The 16,929-nt window shown below is 41.3% G+C and overlaps 1 long non-coding RNA gene across 1 annotated transcript in view; it reads left to right on the top strand.

Moving 5' to 3' along the window:
• Positions 1-14,876, top strand: part of LOC126639588 (uncharacterized) — a 199,319-nt gene extending 184,443 nt beyond the window's left edge. Inside the window, exon 3 of the long non-coding RNA XR_007628841.1 lies at positions 14,476-14,876. This is a non-coding gene — a long non-coding RNA (uncharacterized LOC126639588). The remainder of the gene's footprint in view (positions 1-14,475) is intronic.
• The last annotated feature ends 2,053 nt before the right edge of the window (positions 14,877-16,929 follow it).

The following is a 16,929-nucleotide window of genomic DNA, read 5'->3' as shown; positions in this document are numbered from 1 at the left end:
AAACCATTCTTTTCTTGGATCACCCTCTCTCTGGATTTCTTTGAGAGCTCATGCTTTAAATTCAGCAGTTATAAGCAGCTGTGATCATAGGTCTCATGATGCTTGGTAATAAAGAAATTATTTTTCTTCTCCCTCTTTTTTCTTTTTCTTTTTTTTTTTTTTTACAGACTACTTTTGAGAGTCAGTTTTGAAAACATGGCTTTTACTGCTGCTCAGGATACACCCAGACATAGCTGAGGATATATTCCCCATCTGGCTCTGTGTGGGAATAGCCTTGCAGCTTTGGGGTCCTGGTCCAGGTGCAGAGTGTGTTGCCATATTGTAAGTAAAAATGACATATGGGTAGTGTGGTGTTTTTTCAGCCAGGTATTGGTAAAAGCAACTAGATAAGAACAGCCTTCAACTACCTCTTTTTCTAAAGATGTTGCTACTGCTAGGGGCTACAGGTGAGCATATGCAGCTAACTTTCAGAGACTGTAAGAGAAGAGGAAATCAGTGTTTTGTCATCTTAGTGTATGACTTTATTTGGTTATAATGTTTCTGAGAAGAGTATACAGTTTAGAGGGAAGATGCCATAAGGAATAACAGAAAGACAGACAAGTTGAAAGATATTAATTAGAAAAACCCAGAGCAAATAAATGATGGCAGGAAAGGTCATAAGCTCAGTAAGGACTGGAAGTAGTCTTTCAATAGGTAATGGAAGATTTTGTGGAAGAGGCAGTAAAATACCTTAAAAATGAAGGAGGAAAATTAGTTTATGACTTTTGTGATAGAGGTCAGACTCCTTAGAAGAATACAAAGTGAAAAAGCTGGTGTAGTTGAAGTGATTGGCTAGGAATATGATCCCTCCTGCAGTGTTTGGGAAGGCTATGAACAGGTAGAGGCTTTTTTTTTCAAAACCATATTAAATAATATTACAGTAAGGAAAATGGAAGTGAGAGTGTGAAAGTGAATTTTAGTAGCATGACAGTAACCAGACAGGAATGTTTATCACAAAAAAATGATTCACAAAGTAGCTCTACAGAACTCAGATGTGTACTCAGAATTGAAGATGAGACAGGGTTTTATCATCCTGAACAACAAGCAAAATGGTGACTTATAATGATCAAAAAAAGAGAAAGCGCCTGGAGAAAGGAGGGATTGGGAGCTCTTTTTCAGTTGACTTGTGCTTTAGTTCATGCCTAAGAATCTCTGATGAGTTGTCCAAGACAGGTCCTTGAGGTGATGGCAAGGTGAAGATATCTGCATCTCTGATCTCATGTTACCCTGGGATCTGCTACATGTGGAGAACTGACTCCTTGCAAAACCAAAAGGAGTTGGATTTGCGCACAGATAATATGACTAAAGAAAACAAGAAAATAAAATCACAGAAACCAGAAAAGCTGATATAATGATAAAACATATGAAAATAGGAGACTGATTATCTACATATAGATAATAATAAGACAAAGGGAAATGGTTTTAAACCTATGCTGTGAGGTTAGTTGAGGCCCTGGAACAGACTGCTCAGAGAAATTGTGGATGCCCCAGCCCTGGAAGTGTTTCAGGCTAGGTTGGGTGGGGCTTTGAGCAACCTGGTTTAGTGGCAAGTGTCCCTGCCTGTGGCAGAGGGTTGACACTAGGTGATCTTTGAGGTCCCTTATAACCCAAGCCTTTCTATGATTCTGTGGAAATCGAGTTTTCATTAAAAAATCAAAATTATGAAGCAGCCATTGGAGACTGGTAATTCCTGAACAGATCATGTGGGAAAAAAACCCATCAACTAGTCAACAGTGTATTTAAGGATCTCAGGAGTGAAAGGTCAATGTGACAAAAACAAAGACAAGGGAATGTGACAAAAACAATGAGGTCATGGGTATGGGATCAGCAAACATGCTTGCAATTTGAGGGGGAAAGCCAACATAGAGATGCAATAAAAGGGAGAAGAAATAAGGCTGCATCACTGGGACATATGAAGGTATTGGGGAAAAAAAGAAACTACAAACTTTGCATCTATTGGAAGACGGGGAGGAGAAGAGGAAAGGAAGCAAATAAGGAAGAGAGAGATGATAACATATTGTGTAAGTGCTCCCTTGAAGTCACTCACCTAGCTTTTGTCCAGAAGTAAGAGTTGGAGTGGAAGGTGAGTTAGTCTGACGAGGCAGAAACGGTGAGAAGTTTGTAAGGGTTATATAATGTGCAACAGGATCCCAGAGTAATCTTCTTACAGTGAGCACCTTGGAAGAGACCAAAATGGCCTGTAAATAAAATAGCTAAGTTTTATTAGAACATAAACTAGAAGGAAAACTTTCAAAACTTCAGTTGAAACAGATAAAAAGTGTTTAGAAACAAAAATTACACTTTCTGCACCGCTCTTGCAGGGTGGTAGACTTCTTTCTTGCCTGCTTCTCAACAGCTCAGAGCCTTTCCTTGGAAAGCTTTTTTTCCCCTCTTACATCTGAGGTACAGTTGTGCAATGGTTTCAGATAATGTCATTTTTTTCTGACTTCTGTGGCTCTGTTCCTCCTGGACTATGGAATCTCCATGCTGACCTCTCATACTCCCCTGCTGCACCTCTCAGCCTAGTCCACCCAAGCAGGCTGGATGCTTTGCTCCTACCAGACTGCATGCTTCAACCCAGAAGGTTCACCTGATCCCTTTATGCTCTGATTAAACATAAATATTTACATGCAACAACAACAAAGAAGTTCTCACCCATAACAACAGGGGATTTAGTTCAAGTCAAAGGAGAGGTTTTCTTAATAATCCCAATGTTGTGCAGATAAATCTATAGTAAACACCTGATCTTCTTTTTTCCTTCAGAAATATTGAGGAGGCAGGAAGGGGATCATGTGGATCAGCTGGGATTGTCAGATTAGTAAGTGAAGGAAAGGAGAAGTGGTAGTCAGACCAATATCAGTTGTTGAGACTACAGGGATAGGAGGTGGAGTTCAGCACTACGTGGGTGTGACCAAACTTGTATGCTACACCTTCTATGTCATCTTTGGTGGATTATCTCTTTATGACCCACAACCAGAGATATAAAGTGGGTCATTTTTGCTGCCACATTCACAAGAGAGGGGGTGCGGGACCGGGGATCAGGTCTGCCTGGTTACTCAGCGCTGGGAGAGAGAGTCTGTGGCACCACCACTGCCACAACTGCAGCTGTCACTGCCAGAAGCCACTGCAACTGCAACCGCAGCTGCCAGAGCTGCGACCACAGCTTCCTGCTGACATTTCACAGCCCAGCCAAGCAGTGGCCAAAATCCCACTGGACCTGAGCAGAGCACCGCCAGTGCTGGAGGCAGCCCTGTGGCAGGGAACAAAGAGCCCCCTGCACCCCCTCTGCTGCTACGCTGGGACCCATGCCAGCACCTCAGTAGCATAAATCCTTTCAGACAAAATAGTCTTCCAGGTTTTTGCTTTGCACCTGTTCCCTGTTGCTTTTGTTTGGCCAGGGAGGGCATTAAACTGCAGAAACTTGTTTGTCACAGTACTTCCTTTGTTCTCCCGGGCCATGTGGCACACAGCATGGGAACAGGAGCCATTTTGGTTTTGCCCTAGGAGTGAGGGACCAGGTAACATTCTGCCTTTGTTAGGTTTTCCTCTGTATTGTTGTTATTTGCGAGTTTTACGTCAGTAAAATTGTGACTCTAGTGTTTTTAACCTCTCACAGTCTTGTTTTCTTTGTTTTCCCTCTTCAGTATCATAAGGGGGCAGCTCGAGCAGTTTTAACTTTTCTCCACTGAGTTTTTAAAACCACCACAGACACTAAAGAAGAAATAGTCATCATGTTGGAGGAGAAGCTGGCAGTGTTGGTGCATGGGAATTAGTGCTACTGGTGGTTAGAGAGCCTAGGAGAAGAGTAGGCAGAGATATCTGAGTGGGGAATCACTGCTGTAAAAGGGCTGGACTTTGATGATCCTTGGGGGCCCCTTCCAACTCAGGGTATTCTATGAAAAGAGATGAGAGGAAGCAAGTCTTGCAGTTATCGGAGTGGAAATACTGAACTAGTGAGATGTGGATTTGTTCAGCTGTGTGTTGTGTGGGTCTCAAGTGTGAGAGCTTAAGGCACCAGGAGTTGCTGGGAGAGGTGTGTTATGTGTGGTGAAACAGTACAATGGAGCTGTTCTAGGTTTGTGAGGATTCCCAAAATCACAAACTGAGACATGAGAGTTGTAAGCAAAGCAACTTTATTCTATTACTTGTGATAGCCATTAATAAATACCTGCTGAGCAGGAGAAGGAGATGGAGCATGGTACTCAGCGGGAGGGGCAGGCAGGCCATGCAGCTTCAAGGCATTCCCTGGATCAAAGCAGCGTGCATCTCGTCCTCCTTGCCCATCCAACCCAGAACCACCTCTTATATTCCCCTCACAGGGATAGAATTTTCCAATTGTGACGTTGGTTCACACATGGCTAGCACGTGAACATAGACCACAATGATACCAAATCTGTGCCAAGAACGGCTCTGTTTCTCTTCCAAAAGTCAACTTCCAACCAGTTAACCTAATCTATTGTTTCTCTTTCCAAGGTTCAGTTCCTGTCCTATCTACTGTTCTTCTTTCCAAGGTTAAGTTCCCAACAGTGAAACTACAATATTTTCCCATGCCATATCCATGAGCACAACCATGGGTCAACTATGGCAGGGCCTCAGACACAACTCAGGTCCCTAATACAGGAGCAGAGAGAAAATCTGTCCTGCTCAGGAAAATGTCTCAGTTTAATGAGACTGAAGTGTTTTGCTAAGGAGGATGAGCTATGAGGAAGACCAAGTTCCTCCTTCTAAGTAATTGTAAATCTGAAATTAAGAGGCTCCAACTGAGGAAATATGGATAAAGAAAAGATAACAGCCCTTTATTAAAGGATATATGTGTATTGGCAGAACAACAAAAGAACTACTAAACAATAATCCTGTACCCAAAAGTCCCCTTCTAAAAGAAAACAGTTCAGTACTTTCCACCTTTTGGCACAGTTCTAACCATGATCAGGGGGCACTGTTGGAGGAGCAGAACCTGCAGTTGCTCTGTGCTGACTGGTAGGGGGCGTTGTTGGGCTCTGGTGGTCGCGGTGTGGGGGCCCCGGTGCGCTGGAGAAGCCAAAATGGAGATCTCCACCCTCACCGAGAAGGGGAAGGGGAAAAGGGGAACAAAAGAGCTCTTCTCATGGACTCATGATGTTGGCAGCTGGCTCTGGCCAGGATTCCCCCAAAGGTTCCTTTGCAGAAGGGTCAAGCTTCTCTGATAAAATCTGAACAAGACCGGGCTGGTAGCAGAAGAGGGCGCAGGAGAACGGAGGCAAACCAGGGCCAGAAGCAGCCAGATGACCCAGCTTAAAACAAAATGAACCATGGAAATCCCTCCACACATCCCCTCTCCCTGAGTCAGGGCAAAAGTGGAATCCTCCCATTTCCTGAGGAGAGATAAAAAAACCTCATATCCTCTCCCACCCCCACCAGTCTTCTGAGGGCTATCAACCTGGAATGTGGGTCTGCTAGTAGCTAGTAGCACTACTACTTTTGTGTCAATCACCCCAGGCAAACACCCTCCCCTTCCCTTGTTCAACATTCTTTTACAGTGATATAAGAGAAGGAAAAAAAAATTCCTAGCTCAGTTCCTTTTAGAACAAGTAAAACTATGACAGAAAGGAAAAAGAAGAGGAAAATGTTTGTGCAACAAGCAATAGCAGAGAAGCCAGACAGGCCTTCTCTGGTATGGGCATGTGATTTGGTGTAGGAGCATGGCTCTGATATTCAGGTAAGAATGCATCAGGAGACGAGAGATGGTTCTTTAGGAAGCAGCATGTTGCATTCAAATTACAGCAGTCTGTTTTTGACAGGAAGTTCAATAAGCTAGATTCCACCCAGCAGAGCTTGCACTTAGAGCATGCATTTTAATACTTTTTTGTAGCTGCAGTTATATCCACTCCCAGGATGAGGTCAGCTGCATTTATTGCTCACTGAGAGTGAAACGAACACTTGGAAATCGAATAATTTTTTCTTTTTCAATGTTAAGATCTACTGTGCACACCTTTTCTACTGTTACTCCTAGTGAGGATGAATATATCTCAGTTGACTTTGGCATTTAGTGCCACTTTCAGAAAGCTGTCAGAGCAGTGCACCCAGAGAGAAATCTTCTCTCAGTTCTTTTCTTGCACTCAGGTCTTCTGTAATACCTTGTGCCATTCCTGTCAATGAAAATCAGCACCTCTTCAGCCTCATGGAACCTGTTGCCTCTCCCTTGAATTCAAATGGACAGCTTTGGTTATTTCTGGTCTGACTCCAGGACCACATTTAAATGGGATCTACACTGCTATCTACAATGGATTTATTTTGGGTTGTGAGTAGAATTAATGAGAGATCTGAAAATTGCCTTTGGGTCCAAGGATCTACAGGAAAGGCTTACAAGAAATTGAGTAATGTGGGATTCTTAAATACACTTTTGAGATTTACACAGTGGCTTTTTCCCTACGGAGTCTGTGGTTAATATCCTTAACAGAGGGATAAACTGTACATCTCTAAATTTTCCTTGATTTACATTAAATATATTGGACTACTGCACTCAGCAGAAGGTGTTTGTGTCTTTCTACAGTTCTAGTCTCTGCGTGCAGGTGGATCATTTGAAGGGGGCTGTCAATGAATGAAGTTATGATGTGGCTGGTCAAACTGTTTGTGTGTGCATTTTACATTGAACTGATAATTCTGATTCATTACCAACCACCATAATAGCACTCATATACCTTTGCAGACTGCAAAGAAATTGTACATCAGAGCCACACACACAAAACCAAAAATAATTGGTATTTAAATAGTTGGTATTTAAAAAGAGTTTGTGAATATAATGAAGCACAGTAGAAATCAAACTGATTTCATTATATGGAGACTCAGTTAAAATAATTTAATAGTTAAAAAGACATAAGAGAAGAAGGTAATGTTCCATGTTGGTACATTAAACCAATGTTTATACTGTTTACATTTCTCTTACTATGTTCTCAGTTTTTGTAGTAACTCAGATCTGGAAGATTTCTGTATCTTAGCAGGGAAGCAATGATAGAAATGCTCTTTGGCTGGGGAGTGTTGTGGGTGAAAAATAGCTTAAGTTGTCTGTGTGTGAGAAATGAACATCTGAAGTTGAACTTTTCTGCAGAACTTTTGAACAGAAGCCTGTTAGCTACATCTTATTAGCTGCAACCAGTATAGGTTGGATTTAAATTTGATAATCTAGATTAAACTGAAGTGACATGGCCTAAATCCTCCAGTTTATACAGAGAGATGAAAGAGAACCACCATTATGAATAGTGATCACTTGTTGAGTTTCTGCATTTAGACTATTTAGGTTGTGAAAAAATGCAGTTTTGGGGGTCTGGGAAGAAGAGGACCTGGAGTCCAAAAGAACAGTTCCTGAAAGGAAGAAATGGTTTCAGGAAATAAGAAGGGCCTGAATGGAAAAAAGACGAAGAAATCAAACAAAAGTGGAGATGAATGTAGGGAGATGTAATGGCTTAGACAGTTTACTGCAAGCAATGGAACAGCATGAATCAACCTGACTTTCTATCTGCCTTTTCCAGATCAGTATTGACAAGGAAAGGAGAATCAAGATCTAGTGGATGTAGCTCTGTGGTGGAGTGTGAGCAAACACATGTATAAAATAATCAAGTAGAGTAAAAGTACTAACCATATTGCCTTGTAAATAAACTCCAGTATGCAAACCCACTACAGGTTGTAGTTTAGTATGTCTTTCCAGGGACAAGGAGAAACTATGAAAAAAATTAGGTAAACTCATACATGAATTCTTAATCTGAGTTTTCTCAGGGCAAGAGGAGTGAAAGTACTGAGGGGCTCATGTATGCAACCTCTTTCAAACTTCCCAACAGCCCATCTTTGTATACCCACTACCTTCCTTACCATCCAGTTACCAAAACAATGAACTGTGAAGTGAAAGAGCACCTGGAAGTCTCAGAGTTCTATCCTTGACAACTGCAGCAGCACTGTCTGCTCCTTATTTTCTCTGTATTGGTTGGCAGCAGCAGCTGATGTAGGTGATGTCGAGTGGTTTGCATAGTGTCTGTTGGGAGCCTGTTGGGATTTTGGCCCTGACAAATGGCCCTGACAGTGTTTCAACACTTCATATTGACTTTTGAAAGGCTCACACCTGGACCATACAAAAACTATTACAGAAAGTCTGGATCTTAAACACTGGCAAAATTACATTCATGGCAAAGGGTTTGACTGTATGTGGACTTTAGAATTTCCTTTCTGCTTCTCTGCAGAAGAGCATAATATATGAGAGTGCATTAGAATTGCTTCTTAAAGCTATTTGCTTTCCCTTCAGCAGTCCCATCTCCCATCTGTATTACTCCATGGTTAATGGAAAATAATTCTTTTGACTTCTATGGAGCTTTTCCTGATCTGAATGCCTGAATGAGGGAAGTCTCACATGCATAAACGATATTTTATACCTGAGAGCCTTGGGATTTCTTTTGCATTGTCATATTTGTCAATGTTCATGGTTTCTTCTTTTCAGTTGGCAAGAGAAATTCCACATAACCCTTTTCTGTGTTCCAATGTCATACCACAAATGTAGGTTTCATTATTTGTTTCTGTATTACTTCATTATTTTTTAATAATGCCCAAGAACCCCAGTTAGGATTTAAACTATGTCCCAGTTTAAATGACACAAGGGTCTTTTGCAATTATAAATCCAAAATTAAGAGGCTCCGATTGAAGGAAAACAAATTTATGGAAAAGGGAAAAAAAACAGCCCTTTATTAAAAGGTATGTGTGTATTAACAGGAACACAAAAAAACCAAGTAAAACAACCAGGCAATACTCCTATACCCACCAATAATCCCCTTCAAGAACAAAACCGATAAACCCGCAAAAGGAAAATTAAATAGTTCAATTTCTTGCACCCTTTGGTGCAGTTCCAACCACAGTCAGCAGGGGGCGCCATCGGGTCACTGGAGATGCATAACTTGTAATGTCCTGTACCATTCACCAGGTGGCGCTGTTGGGTCACTGGAGGTGCAGAACTTGTAATGTCCAGTGCCCGTCACCAGGCGGCGCTGTGAGATCCTTGGTTGCCACCAGGTGGGTTGGGGGAAGGGGAAAAAACAACACTCCCCAGGGTATATCGGAGAAAAAACAAAAAACCCCCTCGATTCCCCTTCCCTTCCCACACTGGAAAAAGGTGGGGGAGAGAAGGGGGAAGGAAAAAACCCCAGCAATAAAACAGAAAGTTCTCCCAATGGAAGAAAACTCACGAACTTCAGCTGATTAGGATTAGCTTTAAGCAGGGCCTGCAGCCAGCCACAGCTGAGAAGAGAGCAGCAGCAAACCCCCCTCCGACAGGAAGAAAAAAGAAACAAGGCAGCTCTGCAGCTTGCAGCAGGTCCTCCGCCCACTGGCACACCAGCCTCTCCTCCCCACCTCCTTCCAACCACACCCCAGCCCCCCCCAAACTCCTCCCCCTTTGTTGTCAAGGAGACTAATCTCTGCCGTTAGTGGGTTGGCCTAATTCTTTTGTTCACCTGATAGCTACCTGATGGCCTAATACACAGAGCACACACGGCAGGGGGAAGGGAAAGAAAAATTCCTTGCTAAAATCGGAACTGTGACAAACTCCAAAGAATGAAAGTACAGATTCGAGGACAGTCCCTAAAAGGGAGAAAAGAGAAAAGTGAGAAAATTCTCTCCAAAACCGAGATTAGACAAGCAGTTAAGAGATACAGAAATAAAATTACAATTACCACAATCCAGACTGAGAGAGACCTTGAAAGAAATACTACTAGAAAATGGCAAAATATTCTTCAGCCTTGGAAACCAACAAGAGCAACGACTGAATAGTTTGCTGTACAATGAAGGAGAAAGGATCATAATCCAAGCACAGTTAAGAGTTGAACTGAACAGTTTGTGTTGGGATTTATCAGGTCTAGGATGTTGACCATTGAGCAAAGGCAAGATGGCTAGCAGCTCTGAGGTTATGGAAGTAGAAATTACCACTTTCTAGATAAGAATTGAAAGACCCTAATCCTATAAAGTCAGGAGACAAACTAATTCCCATCACACAATGTTGAAAAACTGGCACATGAAATTGCAGAACTGCTGGTGAATATCTTTTATAAACCTCAGGGGAGAATGGATATAACTACAGAATAGCAATTGCAGTACCTTTATTTAAGAAGGGGAGATGAAGGGATGTGGTAAAGGACAGGCCATTAATCTCACCTCAGCTGCATGCATTTAGAAAAAAGTTTGAAGGAAGGACTAATTAAGATACATGAGAAAATGGGCAATGGGATGAGCGACCTGGTTTTACCATAAGTAAGCTAAAGCAAAGGCAGGCACCTGTTTTTCAATTGTCTTGAAGAAAAGTGCTCAAAAATTTGAAAGAGTGCTTCTAAGCTTCTGCTCTCTGGAGAAGATTCTTAATTATCACTCCTCAGTGGCTCAGACTTTACAGTGGCTTTGCTCAGCATTTCCCTCCAGGCTTCTCTTAAGTTTCCTGCTGAATAAAATGATCTTCAACAGTAATTTAAAATAGAGTTGTGGTCTCCTCCATGCATAACAGACACCAAAAGCTAGTTTTAATGTTGAGTCTTACTTTGATACTGCAATAATTTACATGATCGTTTCTGCAGTATTTTACCTTTAATGTTGATTATATCTTTGTGTTCCTGTAGATAAGTGTCTTTGTTCTGAAAAAAAAGACAGTGTGTACTGACCCAGGTATAACATCAGAGAGAAATTTAATGGGGTGTCATTTTGCTTCAAAGAGAAACCACAGCAGTGAATGTTTTTAAATGCTTTTAGAGCAATCTTCAATCTACATTGTCATGAACAAGTTCGTCAAGTAAGCAAAGCGAAGAGACCATTTTTCTGTGAATGTTATGCAATTTAATTGTAGTATCTTAGAATTATTTAGAGTATGTTTACACTAGGCCTACTTTTACGAGTCTTGTATAGTGTATAGAGATACCAGAGAAAGTTGGGTTGTGTTAGGTTATATGCTTGCTCAACCTGCTTGCACTCTCCAGTTCAGCTCAGATTTTTGTGCAGGCACACACAGTGCCACTTCTGCTGGAGCATGGGTGATTGTAGTGGATGTCACTTCGAATCATACCTGACTTTTCTGTTTCTTTAAATTGCTAGATCTGCATGCAACAGTAACCATACACTGATAAAAATACTCAAAGTAAGGGAACTAAATGTTTCTTAGAAATTGCTGTAATCAGCAATATATGCTTAAAATGTGTTTTATGTCAGTTTACACTTTTTGCACTATGTGTAAATGATCCTTATGCATTTTGAGCTGCTTAGCATATTGCTTCATCAGAGAACTTTAATTGCAAGATCCTCATAGCCATTAAAGTTTTTGATTCTGAAGACATCTCTGATTAGCTGCAAATTACCTTGCAGACCACCAAGAAACAGAACTGGAGTTGCTGCTTATAAGTAGGGGGAAATGGCATCATTAACTTCCATCTACCATCTACATATTTTAGTTTAATGAGACAAAAATGTTTGCTAAGAAGGGCGGGATAGGAGAAAAACTAAACTCCTCCTTTTGAGTGGCTACTGTGTTTCTGGTGCGCAGGAGGCAGCTGGGTCAGTCCAAGACAGCTCCTGGGGTTCCTCCTGTGGACTCACACTGTCAAAGGCTGGTTCTGGCTGGGATCCCCTTCCTCATCAATGGGTGCAAGCTGCCACTGACATGGCAAAGCAGGAGGAGAAGGGCAGCCTGTCCCCTCGAAGGTTCCTCTGCAGATGGCGCTCGCTTTCCGATGAATCCGAGGCAAGTCCAGGCGGTGGGCAGGAGGAATTGGAGGTGAACTGGGACCTCCCTTCGGGGCCAGGAGAAGCCAGTGACCTGGCCAAAAAGTGAACCTGGAGACCCTCTTCCCACACCATTCCTTGAGTCAAGGAAAAAGTAAAGTGCAGTCCTACCAGCAGAAAAAAAATGTACCTCCCTCCTGCTACTGTCTCCCAAAGCCATTAGTTTGTTATGGGGGACTATGAGATAATCCTTTTGTGTGTGGCTCTGTGCTGGCCATCCCTTCAGACCCAGAGAATCCAGTCAGCTAGCCCCCTTCCCCCTTCCATTGCTCAACACCTTTCTTTCAGAGTGGTAAAGGGAAAAAATTCAAAGCAGGCTTTTTTTCTTTAAAAACGAAAACCTATGACACTACCCCATGAAGCAGCAAGACTTCCTGAGAGGCTTTCAGAAGGATTCGGAAGCATCAAAGGGTGCTCATATGTGTTGAGTAGTCTTGGCTTTTACATCTAACTCCTGCTTGCTGGAGATCAAGTAGACACTAAGGAACAGGACTGGTACTGCCCAATGGCTGTGCTAAGCTATAGAATTGTGTGTCCCTTGCTCAAAAGGGCTTGCAATGAGGGAGAGAGGAGCATGGAGCTTGTTACGGGTGTAAGGCTACAGTCACAGCCATTAAGTGGTAATTTAAACTTCCTGATCATAGTAGAATCTAGTAACAATCAGAAAAGTTGCAATCTTCTTTTATCTTAGGCTATACAACTAACTACACATGGTATGTGATTTTTCCTGTTTTGAATTTCAATCAGCTGGTAGCAAATGTCTTTATTTTGTACTGTCCCTTACAGTCTCCTGAAACATATGTCTGCACTTCCTAAACTCAGATTTTGAGTCTCGTCTGTCTTCCTGACAATGTTTCTTGTTATCAAATGCCTGGGGGAAAAAAAAATTCCCCTTTAATAATTTCTGTCTGTCCATGGTATAACCTTGATACATTCTAGTTATATTTCTCTTGTCTTTTAGTCTCTCTGCTCTACCAGATGTCATTTTGCTCTTCTCAAGCTAAGGAAGTAAAACAGTTAAAAAACAATAGAATACCCCAAATATAGAAGAGGACAGAATACCAGTGCATGTATGTGAGAGCTTTAGAAAACAGTTATTTTCCATACCTAGCACAGCTGACCATGTGCTTCTGATATTAATCTGACGTGTAACTGGGAGGGGTGCATAAGGAAGAAAGGATAAGAGGAAGTGTAGAACAGCAGTATGTCTCTAGACTGCTGCAGGGGAATCAGCTACTCAGGGGGAAAATATTGCATTGTAGTAGCTTTGCCTATTCCTTTTCTTTTTCTTTAGGTAGGCATATTTAGAAGATTTGCTTCCTGGTAAAGTTTGTGCATTCCAAATTACCTAGGCTAAGGAAATGTTAAACACACAGGTTGCATTGATTGATTTTTTTTTGTCTTTTCATTATTAAGTTTTAGTTATATTAACCTCAGAATTAATTTCAATACTTTCATTAAATTCAGATTTATGAAGATCTCTGAGACTGCTGTAAATTTTGGGTCACTATTTGTTGTCATCTTGATTTTTATAACCCGTTTATTAAATCTAGGTTTTATTGTCTTTTGATGCTTGATGTTTTCTAAAACAGATTGAAAGCTGGGTGAAAATTTGTAATAATCCTGATAATCTGAATATTGCCTGGTGGCTTCTAAATTCATTCTGACTTTAGAGATATTACTGTTTTCAGCAATATTTAAAGAGCAATATGTCAAGCGGACAAGGTGGGAAAAGGAATGAAGATATAATAAATCTCTTTCATAGTATGTTGACCCTGCACCCACAGGCTTGCTTGCCCACTTCACTCCCATTCCCACCCCTGCAAGACGTGGGAGAGAATAGGAAGATCTAAAGTGAGAAAGGTCATTGGACAAGATAAAGATAGTTAATAGGTGAAGGAAAGAAATGATGCAAGCACCTACTGGTCATCTGTCAAGGACAACCTTAAGAAGCAGATATTCCTGTAATACCAATTTCTAACATTCTTGTCTTTTCAAGTATCTTTCCACTGTGTCAGGAAACACATACTAGATTTTTAAACACAGTGAGTAGTAAAAAAACCATTGTACATTTTTGTTTTAGATTGTGACTTGTCTTTTCTGTGCATTTTCTAACTGACTTTAGATAGTATTTCAGATGTGCCCATTTAAGACACTCAGCCCTCTTCAACAAATCATGCTCTGATTTACTTAAGGACGAACTTTAATTAACTCTTTTTCTACTCTGCTGTGAGACAGATTGAGGCCTATATATTCGAAACAGCCCAAATCTCCATGAAACCCTGTTTAAGATATGTGCGTCTGTATACCACAATCATATGTACTTAACATTCTGGATTTGTAACTGGGCATTAGCTTAATATCCAGCAAGACCATAATCTGAAAAATAAAGGGACATTTAAATAATCCACATAGTTAGTTTAAAATTCAGTACTAGATTTATTTTTATTGAATTACAGCTTTGCATGTAGTCTATGAGCTAAAAAAGTTTATCTAAGTGGAAAGAAGTATGCATAAATTAAACCATTAACAACAAAAAAGGCTAATGTGTGCTGCATGTTGATGTTTCTGTTTTGTAAAGCCTATAACTTGTTGCTATAAAAGTATGAAAAATGCAGAGCTTTTTGCATAGTAACTGAACTTATGTATTCTGGTTTTACTTAGGCATTTAACAGCCTTTACCTATTCACAAGGAATACAAGAGGAGTACTAGAAATCTCATTTCCTACTTTCGTGAACAGTGGGAATGAAGAGGAGCTTCTACTATGTGACAAGTAAAGTTTCCTTGGTATCAAGTGAAAGAAAGATTTCTCTTCAAATGGCTGTACTGATTTACTGGTAAAGTTTCACATAAAATAATCCTTGGCATAATGTGGCTCATGTTAAGAATTTTGTGAAAGACAATGCACCCTAACAAATGTTTGTTCAAACCATTTCCAATGGATGTAAAAAAGGAATGCTGTAGATTCAGTTTGGGCTATGAGGAAACATGGTTGAAATTGATGAGGTTATAACTGTGATTAATATACCTAATTACTGGTAAAATGTTTCTTAATAAAGAATGATCATACTGTGTCAAAAGTTATCGAATTTAAGCCATAAGGGAGATACAATGATGAAAGTTAAGTTTGTCCCACAGTTGTAATTGTGCTATATCTGAGTACTGGAGTGTACCTACAAGTACATCTAGTGCACTCCCCTGGTCGGTCCAGGGCCTCAATGATGTGTCTGCCTAGGTGTGACAATCAACTGGTTTGAGACAATGGGTCATCTTGATTTCTGAACTGTAACCACATTCTCAACAAATTATTTGTCTATCTGTTACAACAGGTTTTCAGGCAGGAATTTCGAAAGATCCTGGAGGTTTCCTCAGGCAGTTGTTGCTGTGTCTGGATCAATTTTGTGTCACAGTGTGCTGGTGTAAATCAGCATCAGAGCTGAGTGAAGAACCTGGCATACTAGAGGGCCTAGGTGATTTCTCTTGCAGAACTGACCAAACTGGACATAGATGAGACACCATAGAAACTGTTCTTGTAAATGCAGAAATGGTCATGGACTGGGGCCAGAGCCCAACATCACCCCCTGCCGACCACCACAAAGCAACTGCAGGCTCTGTGCCTCCAGTGATCCAACAGTGCTCCCTGCTGATCGTGGTTAGAATTGCACCAAGAGGAAAAAAGTACTGAAGTGGATTTTTTTAGTGGGAGTCCTGGTTCAGTACTGTTGTTTGGTTTTGTTGTTTTGTCGTGCTACCTATACACATATATCCTTTTGTTGTGGTTTTGTTCTGGGTTAATTTGCTTTCACACTTTCCATGCAATTACTATTAGTTGAGAGAAGGTTTATGCAGACAAAAGAGACAGGATTTGGGGGAAATAGTATGAATATTTATTATTAGTAAAATCAAAATAAAAACTACTACAGAACTATATCTATAACAATTTTACTTAAGTAAAAGTACTATGTATTTACAGAAATACTTTTCCTCCCTTTTATATTAGTTCAAGGAGGAGAAGTAGTCCTTTCTCCATTTTTGGAGTTCTAGGTTTCCTTAATAACTCTGTAGTATTTTTGTTGCGGCTGGAATTCTTTCATTTCTCTTTTGTTCTGTGTTGGCCTCCAGGGCTGGGCCTACCCCCCTCCTGGGCTAAGACCGGAGGTTAGGCGGTTACCCAGGTTCTGAAGGTGTTTCTTTCCATAGGCTTGCAAGGGGACACTTGCTTACTGTGGATCTTCTGCCACGGAGTTACAGGGGATAATGGCTTATAAGTCCACTCCTGTTCCCTATGGAGGTTCCTTCCCATGGGAGAACAGTCCTTGATAAACCTCTCGGCATGGGTCTAGCATGGATCCCATGTATGGATCCCAACATCCTTACCCGAGCTGTTTTCTGCTCCACCGTAAGGCTTTCTTTCTTTTTCAAAGTCACAAATCTTCAGTAACAGCATGGATCTTTCACACAGATTCCAAGCTTACCCAAGTCGTTCTGCTCCAGCGTAAGCCTCGTCCCTTCAGGGTCATAAAATCTTCAACAGTAGCAACATGGATCTTTCACTGAGATCCCAACACCTCACTCAAGCCGTTCTTGCTTCAGTGTGAGGTTCTCTTAGGGTCACAAAATTTCCAACAGGACTCTGTCTTATCTCAAGTCTCTCATGAAGTCTCGGCTTCCTCATGCATTATCTTACTCCAGTGTAGGTTCTTCCACGAGCAGTACGGGGGTCTCCTCACCCCAACAAATTTCCATAGGTGGCAGGGATTTATTTTTTAGTCTTTACCCTGCTGAAGGGAGAGCGTGAAGGGGGGGAGAAACAGGCCCCCCTTCGCATTTCTCTCTCCTCTGGCTGCCAGCTTTGACCTTGGACACTCCATTATCTCTTTGCTGGAATTTCTTCTGCTGTGGTTTCTGTCCAAGATGTTAGTCTTTTAAACTTTTTTTTCTTCACTTTCTTACAAGAGAGAAGGGAGGCTTCAGTGCTACACCTGCCCCTGGCTCAGGGCAGGGGGAGGAGGGGGCCTTGCCCTCCTCAGGCCCACCACCTCTCTTCTACATGGCTGCCGTTCCTACTGTGCAATTCCCTTCTCTTCCGTTTTCTTAAATATGTAATTAACAAAGGC

The sequence above is a fragment of the Myiozetetes cayanensis genome, unplaced genomic scaffold, assembly GCF_022539395.1.
Source record: "Myiozetetes cayanensis isolate MyiCay16 unplaced genomic scaffold, myiCay2020 scf2-11, whole genome shotgun sequence".
Classification (NCBI taxonomy): Eukaryota; Metazoa; Chordata; class Aves; order Passeriformes; family Tyrannidae; genus Myiozetetes; species Myiozetetes cayanensis.
The sequence above is the reverse complement of the archived record's forward strand: the minus strand, read 5'-3'. Positions and strand labels throughout refer to the sequence as shown.